We start from the raw sequence: 19,616 nt of genomic DNA, 5'->3' as shown, positions 1-19,616 counted from the left end.
GCCACCACAGCGTCTCCCACAGGTCGCCGCCGCCGCCGCCGCCGGCCGGTCGCGCTCGGACGCCAACCAAGAACCCCCGGCCCCGTTCTGAAGTGTAGGTGTGTGGCGCATGCGCGCGGCGCGCGCGCGCGCGGGGGCGCTGAAGGGTGTGGGGCGCATGCGCGCGCGCTCCTGAGCGGCTAAGGCCCGCACGTACGTACGTGCGTGCGCGTCCTCGACCTCCCCCAACTCCTCCCGTCACCCTCCAGGAGGTAGGGGAGGCGCGCCATCGGGCACGCGCACGTGCGCGCGCCCCCCAGTGGACGATGCCGCCGCCGAAGGGGAGGAGGAGAAGGAGGAGGAGACGGAGGCGGCGGCGGCGGCGGCGCGCTCTGACGGGGTCCGTAGCCGGGGTGGTTGGCTGCCACGGGCCGGCGGCGCGATGAGTTGGGCGGCCGCCCCCGGCTCGGGGCTGTGAGGGTCTCGGAGCCGGGGGTGGGCAACGGTAGTGGAAGAGGTCGGCGGCTTTTCGTCAGGGCAGCGGCGGCGGCGGCCGCCATGCGTGAGGAGCCGCGGCCGGCTCGGAGTCGCCTCCTCCCGCGGGCCCGCGGCCTGAGGACCCCGCGGCCGCCGCCGCCGCCGCCTCCGCCGCCCTCGCCGCCCTCGCCGCCGCCGCCGCTGCTGCTGCTGCTCCTCACGCTGCTCCCCGCCGCCGCCGCCGCCGCCGCCGCCCAGGCTGCGCGGCCTCCGGTGCCGCCGCCCGGCTCCGCGGGGCCCAGCGTCAGCCTCTACCTGAGCGAGGACGAGGTGCGCCGGCTCATCGGTGAGTGGGCCGGGGCCGGGGCCGCGCTACTTCCGCCCCCCCATCCCACCTCACCGCCTCCCGGCCCGCACACCTTTCTCCTCTCAGGGCCGGGGGGAGGGCGCGTCGGGCCTCGACCTCCGTCCGCTTGCCCGCCCCCCCACCTCCCTTTGAACCCTCCGTCCTCCTCCTCCTCCTTCCCCTGCTCCATCCACATCAGCCCTCCTCCCCCTCCCCCTGCTCCCTCTCCTCCTCCCCCCCATGCCTCGAGTCCCAACTCGCAGACATTTCTTCCTGAAGTAGTGCTGCTGCTCCTCCTCCTCCTCCTCCTCCTCCTCCTCCTCTTCTTCCTTCTTCCACTTCTTCCCCTCCTCCTACCCCCCTCCTTCCATTCACCCTCTCCATCCACATCAGCCCTCCTCCTCCTTCCCCCCCTCCCCCCCCATGCCTCGGGTCCCAACTCTGGGGACATTTCTTCCTGAAGTAGTGCTGCTGCTGCTGCTGCTGCTGCTGCTGCTGCTGCTCCTCCTCCTCCTCCTCCTCCTCCTCCTCCTCCTCCTCCTCCTCCTCCTCCTCCTCTTCTTCTTCTTCTTCCTCCTTCTTTCTTCTTCCACTTCTTCCCCTCCTCCTCCCCCCTCCTTCCATTCCCCTGCTCCATCCACATCAGCCCTCCTCCTCCTCCTCCTCCTCCTCCTCCTCCTCCTCCTCCTCCTCCTCCTCCTCCTCCTCCTCCTCCTCCTCCTCCTCCTCCTCCTCCTCCTCCCCCCCATGCCTCGTGTCCCAACTCGCAGATATTTTTTCCTGAAGTAGTGCTGCTGCTGCTACTGCTTCTGCTTCTTCTCCTTCTGCTCCTTCTCCTCCTCCTCCTCCTCCTCCCCCCCATGCCTCGCAACTCGCAGACATTTCTGAAGTAGTGCTGCTGCTGTTTCTGCTTCTCCTCCTCCTCTTCCTCTTCCCTCCTTCCCTTCTCCACCTCCCCCCCATGCCTCTAGTCCCAACTCGCAGACAACTTTTCTACCTAAGTTGTTTTCTCCTCCTCCTCTCCCTCAAATCCCAACACACAGACTTTTCTTCCTAAAGTAGTGCTTCTTCCTCCTCTCCTCCTTCTCCTCTCCCCCTCCCTCGAATCCCAACTCGCAGACAACTTTTCTTCCGAAGTAGTGTTCTTTTTTTCTCCCCCTTCTCCTCTCTCCTCCTCCTACCCCCCACCCTGAGTCCCAATTTTTCTTCCTGAACTTTCTCTCGCCCCCCCCCCCCAGTCAGTTTGGATTAACTTTTTAAAGAAGTTTTGTGCGTTGGATTTATTTTGGCAAACTCTTAATTCTGTGGGTTTGTTGTTTGTTTGTTTGTTTTGTGTTTTTGTGGGTTTTTTTGGATAACCCCAGGAAGCCATGCTTCAAGTGCTCATTCCTAAGATGACTCCGCTTACGTACTTTAAAAATTTTAACTATGAAGGTATTATCTTTAAATAGTGCTACATATTTTATTTTGCTTTATTTTTTTTGCCAGCCCTGGGGCTTGAACTCAGAGCCTAGGCACTGTCCCTGAGCCTCTCTGTGCTCAAGGCTAGCGCTCTACCACTTGAGCCACAGCACCATTTCCAGCTTTTTCTGTTTATGTGGTATACTGAGGAATTGAAGCCAGGGCTTCATGCATGCTAGACAAGCACTCTACCACTGAGCCACCTTCCCAGCCTGTGTTACATCTTTTATACATTTATTTTTGCTCACTTTAATTGTTTTTTAAATAGGTGTACAAAAGGGTTGCAGTTCAACAGGTCAGTTTTATGTGGGCGTGCATCTTGTTGATGGGTGTGGTTACATACACTCATAAAAACAAAGGAGAAAGGTTGGAAGGGCATTAAACGTTATTGTAGCCTCCATATCTTGGAACTCATATGCATATTTATTATTTATTTATTTATTGTGCTGGTCTTGAGGCTTGAACTCAGGGGACTGGGCACTGTCTGTTAGCTTTTTTTGGCTCTACCACTTAAGCCATAACTTCACTTCCAGCATTTTGGTGGTTAACTGGAGATGAGAGTCTCTTGGATTACCTTGCCTGGACTGGCTTTGAACCTCAATCCCCAGATTTCAGCCTCCTTAGTAGTGAGAATTATGGCATGAGGCACTGATGCCCAACTTAGTTTTTTTTTCTTTTTGGCCAGTCCTGGGGCTTGAACTCAGGGCCTGGGCACTGTACCTGATCCTCTCTGTGCTCAAGGCTAGCACTCTACCACTTGAGGTACAGCTCTGCTTCTGTATGTGGTACTGAGGAATTGAACCCAGGACTTCATGCATGCTAGGCAAGTACTTCACCACTAAGCCACATTCCCAGCCCCCAGCTTAGTTTTTTTAAACATATATTTTTATTATCAGTAAGTAGTTGTACAAAGGAATTGACATCGAACAAAGTAGTTTATGAATACAGTGTGTCTTGATTAGTGTCACCCCTTTCATCATTCTCCCCTATTTCCCCCAACCCCACCCCTTTCCTGAATTTCCTTAATTTTGTAGGGTGTGCATTGAATTTTTAAGCATATTTTTATATTTATTTTGTCAGTTGTAGGGCTTGAACTCTGAGCCTGGGTGCTGTCTCTCAGCTCTTCAGCTCAAGACTAGTGCCCTACCACTTGAACCACAGCACCACTTCCGGTTTTCTGAGTAGTTTATTGGAGATAAAAGTCTCATGGATGGGGGGGGGGGGCGGAAGGGAGACTGGGAAGGGATATGAAGGGTAAACAAAGGAGGAGGCTGCAGTGCTTATAAGAAATGTACTCATTATCTTGCCCATGTAATTGTAACCCCTCTGTACAGTATGTTCACAATAAAAAAAAAAAATCTCACGGACTGCCCAGGCTGGCTTTGAACCATGATCCTCAGATCTCAGTCTCCTGAATAGCTAGGATTGCAGGCATGAGCCACCGGTGCCCAGCTATAAGAATATTTTTAAATAGCAAACAAATCTCAAAGTAGCAAGTCTTTCATCTATAGTATCTTTTTTTGGCATTTGTCATGGATTCTTTGGAGTTTGAACTAATTCTACTTTTCTTGGCTTGGGAAAGGAGAACTTGGCTTTGGGTGAGTTGTTGGTTCTCTTTACCTTTGTTGTTTGGGGAAATAATTTGAGAAATGATAGACTTGGGGAAAGGCATGACACGTCCCTCCCCCCCAGGTGAATGTCATACCTGGACATTTGATTTCTTTTGTGTGCTATGGCAGTTCTTTCATTTCATCTCATCTAAGGGTATAATACTTGAGTTTTGAGGGGAAAAGTTATTCTCTTAAGCATTCCATTACCTGTGGGTTATGCTTTTATAGCTCTTTTTTCTTTAAGGTCTGAGATCAGCTCTGTTGAAATGAAATTGCTTTTAGAGACTGTTTAGACCTATATATATATATATATATATATATATATACGTATGGGTTTGTAATTCTTTTTTTTTTTTGGTCCAGTCATGGGGCCTGAACTCTGGGCCTGGGCGCTGTCCCTCAGCTCTTCAGCTCAAGGCTAGTGCTCTACCACTTGAGCCACAGCGCCACTTCCGGCTTTTTGCTTATGTGGTGCTGAGGGATCGAACCCAGGGCCTCAGGCATGCAAGGCAAGCGCTCTACCACTGAGCCACTTTCCCAGCCCTGGGTTTGTAATTCTTAACCAAAGAATTCAAGTGTTTTTGTAATTTGCCCTTCTTAATCCTCTTTTTAGTGTAGCTGAATTAGCTGAATTTAATCTAGCAAATTGGGTTAGTTCTGGAACAGAAGACTAAAAACTCAAGAAAAATAACATCTGTGTAAATCATATCATGTTAATTAGAAATAACAATGTATTATGCATGCTATCAAGATTTTTGGGTGAAAAGAAGTCCTATAATTTGTGATGTTTACATAGGCTTTTTTCCTCAGCCAAGGGCAGAACGGAAGACATCTAGAGGCTGACATTGATTGACTGACTTCTGGTAAATATCTGCTCCCCTGTGCTTTCTAGTGACCCAGTAGGATAGGTCCATTCTCATTTTAGTGATAAGGGAAGTGATGCTCTCACTTGTTCAAGGTCACATAGTTCATTATATCTATCTATCTATCTATCTATATCTGTCTATGAAGCACACATGCATGTATGTGTGAAACTGTTGACAAAGGTCGCTGAGTTTAATAAGGCTGTTGATGCAATGAAGATAGTGTGCATAGAGAAGTTTGATTATGGCATGGTGGGGAAGGCATCATTTCTAATTAGTACTTAAAATGATCCTTGTAAACCAGCAACTGATTGTCTACTAGTGTTCGTAGCAGAGGAAGCTCCTTGACTGCTGAAAATCCACTGTTTGTCCAGAAATACAGAGACTGGAGGCGGGATAATTGCCTCCCTGAGCTCCTGCGACCACCGCTGGAATAAGGGATCCTAGAAGTATTTTCTGTAATACACAGTTGAGGCCATCTGTTACCATGGGCATCTAGAGTCTCCACACGGCCAGATCAGTTCCTCTCTTTCTAACCATCTTCTCTCTCCTTCAGTCTACCTTTAAAGGACTTCCAGGATCCCACTGGGTGGGGAAAAGCAAGTGGTGCTTCTTTTTTTCTTTTTTGAGGGGGCTAGTCCTGAGGCTTGAACTCAGGGCCTGGGCACTGTCCCTGAGCTTTTCACTCAAGGCTAGCACTCTACCACTTGAGCCACAGCACCACTTCTGGCTTTTTCTGTGTATGTGGCACTGAGGAATTGAAGCCAGGGCTTCATGCATGCTAGGCCAGCATTCTACCACTAAGCCACATTCCCAGCCCATGTATTGCTTCTTGAGTACTCGAGAGTCTCCCTGAGTTCTCATAATATGCTTTTCCTTGGGAGCTATTATAGTGTTTAAGACTACTTGAAATAATACTCTTGCACAGTATTTTTTATTCCTTAAGGTTAAATGCTTTCTGAAAGCTGGAACAAAAATTAACCATCACTTTATATTTCTAAGACAACTTTGGCTTCTACATCCTTCAGGCTCTGCTTTCCAGGGATTGCTGCTATCTCAATTATTCCCTTACTTCCTTCCATTCTTCCTTCCTTCCTGTCCTGGGGCTGGAACTCAGGGTCTGAGCACTGTCACTGAGCTGCTTTTGTTCAAGGCCAGCACTCTACCACTTGAGCCACATTGCCAGTTTTGGCTTTTTCTGAGTAGTTTCTTAGAAATTAGCCCTGGCTGGCTTCAACTTATGATCCTCAGATCTCAGCCTCCCAAGTAGCTAGGATTATAGGCATGAGCCACCAGGTCTGACTTTACTCTTTTTAAAACCTAGCTTATTTATTTTTTGCTTAAAAAATTATTATTGCTAGTCCTGGGGCTTGAACTCAGGGACTAGGTGCGGTCCCTGAGCTTCTTTTGCTCAAAGCTAGAGTTCTACCACTTGAACCACAGTGCCATTTCTGACTTTTTCTGAGTAGTTTATTAGAGATAAGAGTCTCACGGATTTTCCTGCCCAGGCTGGTCAAACTGTGATCCTCAAATCTCAGCCTTCTCAGTAGCTAGGATTATAGGTGTTAAGCCACTGGTGCCTGGCTAAAAAAAAAGGGGTTTCAGTTCAACATGTCAGTTTATGAATACAGTGCATCTTGATCAGTGTCATCCATTGTTCTCCCTCATCTTTTACCTCTTTATGTCCTTTTTTTTTCCCACTCCAGTTTGTTCCTACCATTTTACTACATTTATTGGAAGGCTCTAGGGGGGCCATGTTTCCAGTTGGCCCATTCTGGCAAAATCAGAAAAAGTCTACTTGTATGGGTCAGAGTCAGGTAAGGAAAGTGATGTGAATGAACTTAAACTTCCAAGTTTGGGGCTGGGAAGGTGACTCAGTGGTAGAGCACTTGCCTTGCATGCCTGAGGCCCTGGGTTTGATTCCTCAGCACCACATAAGCAAAAAGAAAAAAAGCCGGAAGTGGCGTTGTAGCTCAAGTGGTAGAGCGCTAGCCTTGAGCTGAAGAGCTGAGGGACAGCGCCCAGGCCCAGAGTTCAGGCTCCACGACCAAACCAAAAATAAATAAATAAATAAACTTCCAAGTTTAAGAGCAGCTAGAATAGGTGGAAGCCCTGGGCTCAGAGATCTTGACTCTTTGACAAGAATTGGAGCTCTTAGGTTGGGAGGTTATGCACATCATATGGGAGGACTTGGATTGGTCATGTAGTTTCCTTGCTTGCCAACTCATGGTTGGCCCCACACCCTACCTCTCAAAAGTTGCAAGCCACTCTGCTGTAACTTTGGAAAATGAGAGGAAATAAGTATGCTAGTGTCTGTGGTTGCTTCAAGGCAGGTGGACACAACAGGGGTGAGCTGGCCATCCCTTACACATTCCCGGTTTGACAGGTGTGGAAGCTGTCCCATTAGCCAGACATTTCTCCAGCAGCAGAGCCAGCCTTGAGTGTGCACATTGATCCTGAGCCAGTGTAGTTTGTGTGTGTGGGCGGGGTGGGGAGGAGGTAGAAATGTGCCTTTTCCCTACTGTTCACTTTTTCTGCACATGTATCTTCAATCCATTCAGGCTGTTTTTTAATAGGGAATAACAAGAGACCCTCAGTGGTTGCCGTTTATGTTCTCTTAGCAGCTGGCCGTGGTCTCTTTCAGCACCAGTTTTTACCCAAGCCCTGTTTTGACAACTCAGGGAGCTCTACCCCTACACAATGACATTCCAACCTGTTCCCCGAAGTTACAGCCAGCCATGCTGATTTCCACAAGCAGTACTCTGGGTCCGTTGGCACTGCCAGTGATAGTAAGCTGTCTCCTGGGAAGAGGAGGATGCTCTGCTCCTCAAATCCGTTTGAGCCTGTGCAAGTGGCGTTTCCGAGGAGTCCATCAGCCAGTAGGATAAGCCAAGATGCCTTAGCATTCCAGGGCATCTCCAGTTCTGGAGTTTAGGAGCAAGGACCCATGCTGAGGCCTCATTTCCTTTATGGGGTAGGTTTGACTCTGATGCTCCTAAGGACCATTCTAGTCTTTGTTTTTCTCCCCTTTTTTCTGTAGGCCTTGTGCTGGGTTTGTTTACAAAAGATGTATTTTGTTTAACCAAATATTAAAAGTGGAAAATTGTTAAAAATCACTTTGGATAACTTGCATTTTCTTTCGATTGAAATACCTTCCAGAAGAGTTACGCTTATTCACATCTTACTTAAAATCAGTTCATACTGGTTTACATTGTTGCTCCCCCAAACAGTCAAGAAAAAATAATTTGCAGTCTTAACTAAGTAACACATTATAATAGAAAATGGTGATTAAAAATGATTAGATTCCAGCTGGGTGCCAGTGACTCTTGGCTATCATCCTAGCTATTCAGAAGGCTGAGATAGGGAGAATCAGAGTTCAAAGCTATTCCAGGCCGAAAAGTCAAGAGAGACTCCTCTCCAAAATGATCAACAAAAAGCTGGACAAGGGGTGTGGCTTAAATGATAGAGTGCAGCCAAGGATGCAAGAGGACCTGAGTTCAGACTCTGGTACCCTCTCCTACCCCCAAAAAAAGAAGCCCTCAAAATGTGATAGAGGCTGAGTGAGGTCCTGAGTTCAAACTCTGGTACCAGAAAAACAAAAAGGCCCTTTTCTGTGAGGGGAAGAGAATTTCGAGGTGGGTCTGTTGTATTTGCAGTAGTAACACTGAAATAAGTTATATTGTAGGATTGGTTACTTCTGATTATACTCAGTAGAAGTAAGTTATTATAGGAGTGATGTTTTTTGCTGTGAAGTATTTTTGAAGGAGTGTGAATTTAGGGAAGGTATAGATCCTAGGAAGGAAAATATTTGCGTCCCATCTTGAGGCACAATGGCGTGAACAAAGGCATAGAAGCAGATGTGCATAAAGCTGAGGAGGAAGAAAATCTGGTCAAGTTGGGGAACATTAGTAAAACTAGGGAGTGCTAAAATAGAAAGCTGGGAAGTCGGTTGAGATTGGATTAGGAGTTTGAACTTTATCTCACAGGACATGAAAGGCTGTTGAAGAATTTAGAACAAGAGCACACACTGTCAGGACTGGGTAGAGAACAGATAACTTTGGACCCAGTGAAAAGGTATCTTGGAGACAGAAAAGCCGGGTCTGGGAAGTGGGGTAGTCAGACTTGAGATGATAGATATGTGGGGTCAACTGGGGCAGTTGAAGGAGTGGGATGGATTTTTGAGGAATTTGCAGCATTTGGAGAAGACTTAATGGACAGAACGGAGGGCAGGAGTCCCGGAAATTCAAGATTTCAGATTGGGGCTTCTGTGCTCAGAGGACCTTTTTCTTTTAGAAGAAGTGCTTGAGGGAAAGAAAAATGAGATGAGCCATGTGTTCCTCCCCTTTCAGCCCCTCTGTTTCCTCTTAAGTCTCAGGCCAAATGCTGGGTGAGGAGGGGTGGGGGATGGGCTGGGGTGAAGGTGTTCCCTTTGTTGATAGGACAAACACAACCTGCCCTGGGACCAGACCCTGGGCTGTAGGGTTTGAGAGTCGGGAAGGTGTTGGTGGAAGGGGGCTAGGCCCTGCAGCCGCTTCCCTCCTTTACGTTAGGCATCTTGGGTTGGGTTGGTGCTATCCACGCAGCATTAATTTGAGTCCCATGTGTTCTTCATTGGGAGAGCAGAGCTGAGACATTGTGCAATTGTGGGTTTGAGGCTTTCTTTCTTTTTTTTTCCTACACATATGGGAGAAAGTTCTATCCAATTATGGCTAAACCTGTCCCCTGTGAGTCATATCCTGAGTTAACCAGTTAGTTCTGGAGGTGCTGCTTAAAATGCTGCTTGGATCACTTTAAGTACAAATGAAATGTGTATATTTATTCAAGCACTCTAAATTGAGAAGTTTCACAACATTACTTTTGGGGTTTTGATGAAGTTATGTCAGTATTCTGAAAACTTACAAGCTGTGCATCTGAAAACATAACAAGAAGTTGTACATGAAACAAAGCCATTAGCCATTCTGAAATTATATTAGAAGTATACTTTTTGTGTTATTCTTGCTGTACGTAGCAGCTGCTGCTGCTGTTTCTTCCTCCTCCTCTTCCTTCTTTTGGTTGGTCATGGTGCTTGAACTCAGGGCCTAGGCACTGTCCCTGAGCTTTTCTGCTCAAGGCTAGTTTCTCCCACTTTGCTTTGAGCCACAGTTCTACTTCTGGTTTTCTGGTAGTTAATTGAAGAATCTTACAAATTTTTCTGTCCAGGCTAGCTTCATACTTCTTAGGGATGGGAAGGTGGCTCAGTGGTAGAGTGCTTGCCTTGCATGCATAAAGCCCTAGGTTTGATTCCTCAGCACCACATAAGCAGAAAAAGCCGGAAGTGGTGCTGTGGCTCAAGTGGTAGAGCGCTAGCCTTGGGCTGACAAGCTGAGGGACAGCGCCCAGGCCTAGAGTTCAGACCCCATGACTGACAAAAAAAAAAAAAAAAGAAAGAAAAGAAAAAGAAAAGAAAAAAAGAAAAACAAACCTCAATTCTTAGCTCTCACCATCCTGAGTAGCATAAACCATGAGCACCCAGCTTGTAATATCTTCTAATCAAAATGTCATTAAGCAACTTTCATTTGTATGTTATTAACTTCCATTTGTGTAGGACTTCTGAAAATGTTATATGCCAAAACAAATATCTTGTGTATTGCTAACATACTAAATGGTGAGTGATTAGGTTTGCTGTCCCCACCATTGACAATGCTAAATAAAATTTGCCCTAGTGCTTATATAAGTTTAAAGCTAGAATGGAAAGCACACAAATCAAGGAAGTGTGATAGAGGGGTAAGTTTGATCCAGATCCATTGTATGCATGTGTGGAAAACCATAATGAAGTTCCCCTTTGTACGACTGATTACCAATTAAAAAAAAAGAAAAAATAGCACAGAAGTCTAATTAGGAATCATCTGTAATTTACAGAGAACGACTAACATATCTTGCTATATTCCAGGTATTTCTATGTGTTCTCTCTCACCAACTGTGGGAGTGACTTTTTTTAGGTGGCATTGACTTTCTTTTCTCAGGGCTAGCACTCTACCACCTGAGCCACAGCACCACTTCTGGCTTTTTCTGTTTACATGATACTGAGGAATCGAACCCAGGGCTTCATGCGTGCTAAGCAAGCACTCTACCACTAAACCACCTTCCCAGCCCTTGACATTTAAAAAAAAAAAAAGATAAAAATGACAGATTAAAAATGACAGAATTTGATGGGGTCTTAGATTCTGTTTGTCTCTTTGGGCTCCGTGTTTCCATAGTGCTTGCTCTCTTTATTATTCAGTCTCTGAAAATTAGCAGAATTTTTAATATTTAACCAAAATTATCTGAGGAGCATGAGTGAAGCAAGGTTCCTAGATGTACATGAGAAATTAATTGATCTGAAATGATGCTCAGTGAATGAGCGAATGCCATGTGTAATTGATTATAAGATGTACAGTTTTTCCACTTTAAACATCTCTGAAGTCTTACAGTCAGTGGTGATTCACCAATTAATTGACCAGTTCTTTTTCCTTTGTCACACAAAAAATGATATACTTTAGAAAAAATTGAGTGTCATCAAAATATAACATTGAAACAAGCTTAGAAATAAATTGCCATCTTTTTGTATGTTGCCATCTGTCTGTGACCACACAGCTGTCTTTGAGAGTTTAAGACTTGTAAAACTCACTGGTGGTATTTATTATTTCTGGTGATAATGGCTGTATAGTAATGTTTTTGTACAATGCGTGAAATATTGTCATTAGAATAGCAATAGCGATTTACTTTTCATCTATGAAGTTTCGTACACTGACTTATCCTGGGAGGCTTTACAAAGACCCCTGGTGAAAAAGTTTCTGTGTGTAACTGAGTTCCACAGAGGCTGGAATCTGTCACATTTTGTGTTGTGACCTCTTACATCTCTGACGAGTCCTGTGAAGGGAACATTATATTTATAAATGCTCCATTTTTATTAAAAAAATTTTTTTTTTGGTCGTGGGGCTTGAACTCTGGGCCTGGGTGCTGTCCCTGAGCTCTTCAGCTCAAGGCTAGTGCTTTACCACTTCAGCCACAGCGCCACTTCCACTTTTCTGGTGGCTCTTTGGAGATGAGTCTCACAGACTTTGCTGTGTGGGCTGGCTTTGAACCGTGATCCTCAGATCTCAGCCTTCTGAGTAGCTAGGATGATAGGCGTGAGCCACCGCCACCCAGCAAAATAGATTTCTTATGAAACATTTCAGACATGGTAAACAAAGGAGGAGGCTGCAATGCTTGCTAAGAAATGTACGCATTAACCTGCCCATGTAATTGTAACCCCTCTGTACAGTGTGTTCACAAAAAATAAAAATTAAAATTAAAAAAAAAAGAAAAGAAAAATTTCAGACATGGACAAGTAGACAGAGTACTATAATGAATCCCTGTGTGTCCATCATTCAGTGTTAACAGTTACCAGCTCAAGGCCGGTCTGTTCTATCTGCACTACCTCACCCTGCTGTGCTTTTCTGCCCTTCTCCCATCTCTTGCTTAGATTACTTAGAGCACACACATGTAATTTCATAAAAAGTAGTATGCATATAGAGATTTGTGAAAATTATAAAAACTGTTATACCTAAAAATGAGCATTACTTCATAAATATAAGGTACTGAGATTATCCCAATTTAAAAGTATGTATTTGGAGACTCTAACTTGCCACTTAGACCCTTTTTTAATCCCTGCCTCTTAGTGATCTGCCTGTTTAGTTTGGTGCTAAACTCTCATTCTAGGAGAGATCCCTCCTCTGCCTCACATATTTTTCCCACTTTATTTTTTTTTTTTACTTTTCCCACTTTAGATCTCAACCTAAAATGTGACTTCTCAAAGATCTGTGTCTTGATTAACTCTATTGTCGCTGTGACCATACTGTTAAGCATCCAACATTTTATTGGTTGTTGGTGTCTTCCCTCTATGTTACTGCACTCTGTATCTTTACACAAGATTCTTTTTTTTTTTTGCCAGTCATGGGGCCTGAACTCAAGGCTTGTGCTCTACCACTTGAGTTAAGCGACACCTCTGGCTTTTTCTGCTTATGTGGTGCTGAGGAATCGAACCCAGAGCCTCATGCATGCAAAGCAAGCACTCTACCACTGAGCCACCTTCCCAGCTACACTCTGTATCTTTAGCCACTTAAAACAGTACCTGGCATAAAATAGCTGTTCAGTAGTTCAGAGAATTAATACATGAATGAATGATACTTTTTATTTTGATTCACTACGGTGTACCTTTTATTGGGCTCACATTCTTGATCATTTCCCTTTGCTTTCTCTCTCTTTCTTTCTTTTGTTCGTTCGTTCTTTCTTTCTCTGGGCCTGGGTGCTGTCCCTCAGCTCTTCAGCTCAAGGTGAGTACTCTACCACTTGAGCCACAACAACACTTCTGGTTTTCTGCTGATTCATTGGATATCAATCTTACAGACTTTCTGCTGGGCTGGCTTAGAACAATGATCCTCAGATCTCAGCCTCCTGAGTAGCTAGGATAACAGGCATAAGCCATTGGTGCCCAGCTTCCCTTTGCTTTTTAAGTTATCTAAAAGGGAAATGGGACTGAACTTAACACTTTAGTTTACATGAATTAGGTTCTGATAGCTTAGCAGTTTACAAATATTAGGTTCTGATAACTTATTTTCTGTGAAGTTGCTTCATTTTCTCCAATCACTGTTTTTTTTGTAACCCTCTACCTTTTGGGGGTAAACTGGATCCCAGGTTATCTTCCACAGGTCAGTCTGCATCGTGTGAATTGCATCCATAAAAATCTGTCTTTCCCCTACTACACCGAGGCTGCCTCATGGCTTGACACAGCAGTCTCTTAGTAGACTGTTCTACACGACACCAAAGAATGAGAAGTATTCAGATTTGATTCTAGAATGAGCCTATCCAATAATTAACTAAAAGCTGGGAAAGAAAAATTTTTTTTTTTCTGAAATGACTAGCTTGCTGTTAATCTTATACAGTACATATTTTTTTTTTTTTTTTTGGGTCCAGTCGTGGGGCCTGAACTCTGGGCCTGGGCGCTGTCCCTCAGCTCTTCAGCTCAAGGCTAGTGCTCTACCACTTGAGCCACAGCACCACTTCTGGCTTTTTTCCTTTTGCTTATGTGGTGCTGAGGAATGGAACCCAGGGCTTCAGGCTTGCAAGGCAAGCGCTTCTACCACTGAGCCAACTTCCCAGCCCACAGTACATATTTTTTGTTTCTTATATTGTAGTTGTTCCTGCTTAGGTGACCATGTGGAATACAGTTACATTAGTTTTAAAATGTTCTTGTTAATTCTAACATCTGTGGGTTGGTTTCAGTCTTAATCTCTTTGAGTGTTATCCTTTGTTCATTTGTTAAAAGAATTTTTTTGAGGGTTGGAAAGCTGGCTCAGTGGTACAGGGCTTGCCTTGCATGCATGAGGCCCCCGGGTTTGATTCCTCAGCACCACATAAGCAGAAAAAGCTGGAAGTGGCACTGTGGCTCAAGTGGTAGAGCACTTGGCTTGAGCTGAAGAGCCAAGGGACAGCGCCCAGGCCCAGAGTGCAGGCCCCACAACCAATCAAAAAAAAATTTTTTTTTTTGAGAGAGAGCTAGGGAAGGGGGGGTGTGACTGTTAAAAAGAAATGTGCTCTTTATCTGACTCACATAACTATGTACAACATCACCTTTATAATAACAATAAAAATTAAATTTTTTTTCTAATTCCAGACCTTTAACTCAATGCTTTGAGGTAGCAGTCAGCTTCCTTGCTCTTGACTAGCAGTTTTGCTACTTAATTGGAGATAGAGTGTCATGGATTTTTCTTCCCAAGCTGGCTTTGAACTGAAATCTTTAAATCTCAGCTGCTGAGTAGGTAGGATTATAGGCTTAAATCACTAGCACCCAGTGGTAAAAAAAACTTTTTGTCTGGATGACAGCATTATGAATAGCATTCTACTGGTGCTGAGTATTTTTGTATTCTTATAAATATTCTTAATTGTTGCTTTAGAGGCAGTTAAATAATTTAAAAACAATTTGATTGGGGCTGGGAAGGTGGCTCAGTGGTAGAGTGCTTGCCTCGCATGCATGAGGCACTGGGTTCCATTCCTCAGCACCACATAAGTAGAAAAAGCTGGAAGTGGCGCTGTGGCTCAAGTGGTAGAGCCCTGGCCTTGAGCTGAGGAGCTGAGGGACAGTGCCCAGGCCCAGAGTTCAGGCCCCACGACTGACAAAACAGTAATAACAACAAAAACAATTTGATTATTTCAGGTCTTGCTTTTTTTTTCTCTCTCTTTCTCTTCTCATTCCTGGGGCTTGGGACACTCCCCTTGAGCTGCTTTTTGCTCAAGGCTAGCACTCTACTACTTGGCTAGCACTCTACCACTTGAGCCACAGTACCACTTCCAGCTTTTCTGTTTATGTGGTACTGAGGAATCGAACCTAGGGCTTCAGGCATGCTAGGCAAGCACTGTACCACTAAGCCATATTCCCAGCCCTGAGATCTTTATTTTGAGACTTGTTGGATGGGACAGGAACAGGGCTCAGTGTAGGGCTAATTATTCCCCATTACTGAGTCAAGACTCTTTTGTGTACTTTCCCAGATGAACTGTGAAGTCTGGCTGTTGGGAATTGCTCCAAGTTCTAAATGCTAGGCCCTGTGAGCTTTTATCTTTTCTCTGTCCATGAGTCATTTTCTTATATTTCTGATTAGTCCTCAGCTGAATACTGGAGGGCAGCCATCTGCAGTTCTTGAATGTCTCTCTATAAAACTATCATTTCTGGTAATTCATTCTGCATACTCCTCCTGGATTTTAACCTTTTTTCTTTTTGTTTTGGACCATCCTGGGGCTTGAACCCAGGCTTGGGCGCACTGTCCTTGAGCCTCTCTGTGCTCAAGGCAAGCGCTCTACCACTTGAGCCACTGTGCCACTTCTGGCTTTTTCTGTGTGTGTGTACTGAGGAATCAAACCCAAGGCTTCATGCATGCTAGGCAAGCACTCTACCACTAAGCCACATTCCCAGCCCCTCAACCTTTGTTTTCTTCTCTGTACTGTAGTCATAGAGCTACTTTCAGTAGTCACTGTTACCTAATACTCAGTGGTTTTTAAAACTATTGTTTCATATATTTTTGTTTTTTGGTTATTTCAGATGAGAGGGTTAATCTGGTCACTAGGCTGTCTTGTACAGAAGTCAGAATGGCCAAGAACTGTGTATATTGTTTATACATCTTCCCTAAATTGTTTTAATTCCTTAAACTGTTTGCTAAAGAGAGAACTTAGTCCAGTTTAGAGAAGCAGTGCTTAATTAAGGTTTATGTATGGATGTGCATGCACTTTGTGGGTATATAGTAGATAATATTGTATGGGAGAATAGTGAAATGGGATGCTCACCAGTCCAACAGAAACTATGATGTAAATGAAGATGTTGCATACTTTTCAAAATATTGTAGTCATTGGTTGGCATATGCATGTTTTTGGATTGAAAACCAATATCCAGAATATTTTGGCAGCCTCCTTTTTGACTCAGACTAGCCTTAACTAAGCCAGGCAGCTGCTTCACTTTTTGTGAAAAATCTTATTTAATTGGTGTTATTACTTGAACATTGATGGCTTGAGGACTTATGACATTTTTGTTGTTGGTTGTGGGGCCTTGAACTCAGGACCTGGTTGCTGTCCCTGAGTTCTTAGGCTCAAGGCTAGGGCTCTACCACTTGAGCCACAGCGCCACTTACAGTCTTCTGGTGGTTAATTGGAGATAAGAGTCTCAGAGACTTTCCTCCTGGGCTGGTCTTGAACTATGATCCTCAGTTCTCAGCCTCCTAGGATTACAGGTGTGAGCCACCAGCATCTAGCTCATGTAATTTTTTTTGATTGTGAACAAAGGATATTGCTTTCCTGTAGTTTTAACATTTATAATTCTTTGCCTATCAGCAAACTTTCTAGGAATAATCTGATTAGAGTTAGATTTAGTGGACTTTAATGAGCTATCTTGTTTCAGCTTACTTTTTTCTGTGCATTAGAAATATTTGAGATATGATCTGTTTATTTTTATTTAGCATTGATTGAAGTATATTTAGTGATTTAATGCATATTCAGTGATTTTTTTCCCCTCTTCTGATTAAGGGCTCATATGATTGCCTTGACTAAATGCAATTTTAGTTTTGACTGGTAGATGGGAATTATGGATGATATCATAGAATAATTGTATGTTGGCTGACATTTGCAAACCACGGATGATATCATAGAATAATGGAATTTTACGCTTGAGGAGGGACATTAACACCATCTGGCCTAAATCTTTTGCCTTAAAGTTGAGAAAATTGATGTCTAGAGAAGGCAGTTAACTAATTGATTGTCACAGGTCACTCAGCTACTTAATAGCAAAGCCAAAAACCTTGAACTCTTGCTTTAGTGCTCTCTCTGCACTATTCACTTTTGTTTTCTTAACCAATTCCTGACTTTTTTTTTGTCCAGTCGTGGGACCTGAACTCTGGGCCTGGGCACTGTCCCTCAGCTCTTCAGCTCAAGGCTAGCACTCTACCGCTTGAGCCACAGTGCCACTTCTGGCTTTTTTTCTTTTTGCTTATGTGGTGCTGAGGAATGGAACCCAGGGCCTCAGGCATGCAAGGCAAGTGCTCTACCACTGAGCCACCTTCCGAGCCCATCCTGACTTTTTTTTTTAACGTAGCCTTTCCTTTAACCCCATCTTTGATGTAGTCAGTTTTTACTGATTGATATATGAATTTGAGTAGCTAGAAATACACTGAGGCCTTAGCCCTGTGAGTGAGGTGTGCAGACCAGTGGGAAGACAGGTGGACAACTCCTTGAAATATGTTTGTAAGATGCTGTAAAGCTAACTCTTTTTATAAAGGGAGATGGTTTGATGGTTTGATTGACTACAGTTGCAGCATTGGCAAACCAATAGTTAACTTGTAAAGTCTCTAGGAAAAAGAATTTCAAACTAGGGAGTTACTAGAATCGGAGGTATAAATAGACTAGATGATAGAGAACACCAGCTTTGAGTTAAATATGGCTTTAAGTCTATCTAGGAAAAAAGGATTTTTCTTGATGGATCCTAAGAGGTTTGCAGGAATAATTAGTTTTTCAGTATCAAATTTGTGGTGTTTAAAAATAAAATTATGAACAAATTGTCAGGCTTTTGAGCAACATTTCAACTTGGCATTGAAATATTTGAAGCTGGTTGATGTAATTGAACTGAGGTTTTTTTCAATCAAAGTAAAAAATATTCTATTCATTGTAATGACAAAATGCTACCACCTCCTCAGGACTTGTCTGCTTGCCTTCTTGTTTGCCTTCCAGCAGACCCCTCTCCACCCTCCATTCCCTGGCTGTTTTGTTGTCTTGTGGAGTTCAGTTCTGTTTGAGCTTTCCTTTGACTCTCTTAAGAGTGCTTTTTTTTTTTTTTTTTTGGTCGGTCATGGGGCTTGAACTCTGGGCTTGGGTGCTGTCCATGAGCTCTTTAGCTCAAGGTGAGTGCTCTACCACTTGGGCTACAGCTCCACTTCTGTTTTTCTGGTAGTTTATTGGAGCTAAGAGTTTCACGGACTTTCCTGCCCCGGCTGGCTTTGAACTGCGATCCTCAGATCTCGGCCTCCTGAGTAGCTAGGATTACAGGCATGAGCCACCGATGCCTGACTCAAAAGTGCTTTCTTTTTTTTTTTTTTGGCGGTTGTGGGGCTTGAACTCTGGGCCTGGGTGCTGTCCCTCAGCTCTTCAGCTCAAGGCGAGCGCTCTACCACTTGAGCTACAGCGCCACTTCCGGTTTTCTGGTGGTTTATTGGAGATAGGAGTCTCATGGTCTCTCCTGCCCGGGCTGGCTTTGAACCGCGATCCTCAGATCTCAGCCTCCTGAGTAGCTAGGATTACAGGCGTGAGCCACCGGCACCCGGCTTCAAGAGTGCTTTCTTATCTCTTTAGTTTCATTGAAATCTGATAGTCTCTTGAGATAGTTTTTTTAGAATCCTTCCTAGTCACTGAAAGCCATTTATGAGGCTCCCTTACTCTTTGTGGTTCATTCCCTTACTCTTTGTGGTTAATTTCAGGCCATCTCACTGTTTTCCAGTGTAGCCTTGAATTCCTGGGCTCAATCTATCCTCTTAGTCCTAGGATTTGTGTATTACTTTTTAAAGGTTTCTGAGTGATGAGGAAGTAGAGAAAAAGATTAAACTCAGAAATACAAATTATGCCATTTTTATAGATCATGTCTTTTTCAGAAAATAAATTTAAGATTCTTTTTATTAATCTTATTTCCTAATTACCAAGGTAAAACACTCAATTATAGACTATTTCAATAATAATATACGACCACAGACAAAAATACCACGGATTACTTGATCATGCATTGCTAATTTTTGAGTAGTTTTTCGAGTCTTGTTTTCCCTATGTTCTTGTTTTCTCTGTAGCCATTTTTTTCTTTGAGGATTAAGAGTATGTAATTCTTTGAGGCAGATTGTCTACATAATACATTGTCTACATAATACATTTTTCCTGTCTCCTTTGATTGCCCTGTGATCAGGTTGTGGCCTATAACCTCAGGGTGGCTGTCAGCTAGAGGACTCATCCCCACTCCTACAGGTAGAGCAGGCCATCCGGAAGGAACACTAGTTCTTCATCTCTATAGGCTGTGGCCAGGAGGCCATTGTAGAGCTAGGGACGGAGAGGATGAGCAGCAGAGGTAGCTTTTAGGGTGTGAGAAGGCCAACAAGTCATGGCCAGCGATGGTGGGAACAGCCTTGGCCATCCATCTTCAGCAAGGGGTGAGGGTGTAGGGCAGTAGGCACAAGGAGCCATGGGTCTTTAAGACTGCTCTGTGGGTCTTCTGTTTGGGAGAAGGGAAACACTCACAGGAGGGACCACTTGACTGCTGTCATGGTAACCAGGCCCCGGAGCCTAGGGTGAGGTTTACTGGAAGAAGGG

The 19,616-nt window shown here is 44.5% G+C and overlaps 1 protein-coding gene across 1 annotated transcript in view; it reads left to right on the top strand.

The window, feature by feature from the left end:
• The first annotated feature begins 659 nt into the window (after positions 1-659).
• Ryk (receptor like tyrosine kinase) overlaps positions 660-19,616 on the top strand; it is a 69,291-nt gene continuing 50,334 nt past the window's right edge. Inside the window, exon 1 of the mRNA XM_070005443.1 lies at positions 660-802. The gene's annotated coding sequence lies outside the window, so the exon portion shown is untranslated. The remainder of the gene's footprint in view (positions 803-19,616) is intronic.

This window comes from Dipodomys merriami, unplaced genomic scaffold (genome assembly GCF_024711535.1).
Source record: "Dipodomys merriami isolate MVZ:Mamm:240054 unplaced genomic scaffold, mDipMer1.0.p SCAF_68, whole genome shotgun sequence".
In the NCBI taxonomy this organism is placed as follows: Eukaryota; Metazoa; Chordata; class Mammalia; order Rodentia; family Heteromyidae; genus Dipodomys; species Dipodomys merriami.
This window is presented reverse-complemented; position numbering and strand designations above follow the sequence as displayed.